The 964-nt window shown below is 32.1% G+C and overlaps 1 protein-coding gene across 1 annotated transcript in view; it reads right to left on the bottom strand.

Annotated features, from left to right (window-relative positions):
* Positions 1 to 964, bottom strand: part of LOC106475460 (28S ribosomal protein S30, mitochondrial-like) — a 16,002-nt gene that overhangs the window by 9,499 nt on the left and 5,539 nt on the right. The gene's annotated exons all lie outside the window — the stretch shown is intronic.

Here is a 964-nt window from a genome sequence, read left to right as displayed (position 1 = left end):
TCGAACTCCACAATCCACAGCGAACTGTCAATGGAGAGATCCACAGTCAGCAACTGGGACCTTTAAATCAAGCCTTTTATCAGAAATGCCCTTCAATCGGAAAGGTGTTCTTCTCCACAGCAATGCACGTCCACATGTAGCATTTTGACACAACACAAGATTATGTAGTTGGGTTGGGAAGTTCTCCCCACCCACCATATTCTCCAGATATGACACCATCAGATTACCATCTTTTTCGTTCGCTGCAACAACATCTTAATGGCAAAACAAGTGATTTCTTTAATCAAGGCATTAACAACCTGATTGTACGATGGAAAAGCACCATTGATAAGAATGGAGACTTTCATTTGATAAATATTTTGTTTTGATATACAAGTTGTTCGGGTTTTTTTCATCTAAAAAAAGTGACATTAATTTCTTGACAACCTAATATTATTTTTACATCAAAACCTGTCTGCTGGCAGAGTGAAATCTTTAGCATGATGCCCTAACTTAACTGCAATGAACTTTGGCATAACACTTTATTTAAGTACAGAGAAGAACTTTGGAACAGTGTCTTACTTAGAAGGTTTCAATCATGAGTAAAGACTAAATTGTTGTACAAAAGGTTATTTAATTCAGGTGCTAAAGTTATTAGGAACACTTGTATTTTTTTGTGCAATATACTTATTAAAAAGAGTAATGAAATATGCACTACAGGCACTTGTGTTTAAAATTATTTAAATTATAATAAATAATTAAAAATAATGTTTTATATTTACAGAATAAAAACTTTATTGAAGCTGTATGGCTTCCACTTTAAAATATTGCTCTACAAGTAACATGTACTTTAGATTCAAACTTGTTCTAAAGGAGGAATTAATGAGCTGCTAATATTTACTTAAAGAAAAGTTTTGTTAATATGGATTCTTTTAAGTTTTTGTAGAATTCAGAATTTCATGTAATGGGTTATATTTAAATGTGC

Source organism: Limulus polyphemus, unplaced genomic scaffold, assembly GCF_000517525.1.
Source record: "Limulus polyphemus unplaced genomic scaffold, Limulus_polyphemus-2.1.2 Scaffold8612, whole genome shotgun sequence".
In the NCBI taxonomy this organism is placed as follows: domain Eukaryota; kingdom Metazoa; phylum Arthropoda; class Merostomata; order Xiphosura; family Limulidae; genus Limulus; species Limulus polyphemus.
The sequence above is the reverse complement of the archived record's forward strand: the minus strand, read 5'-3'. Positions and strand labels throughout refer to the sequence as shown.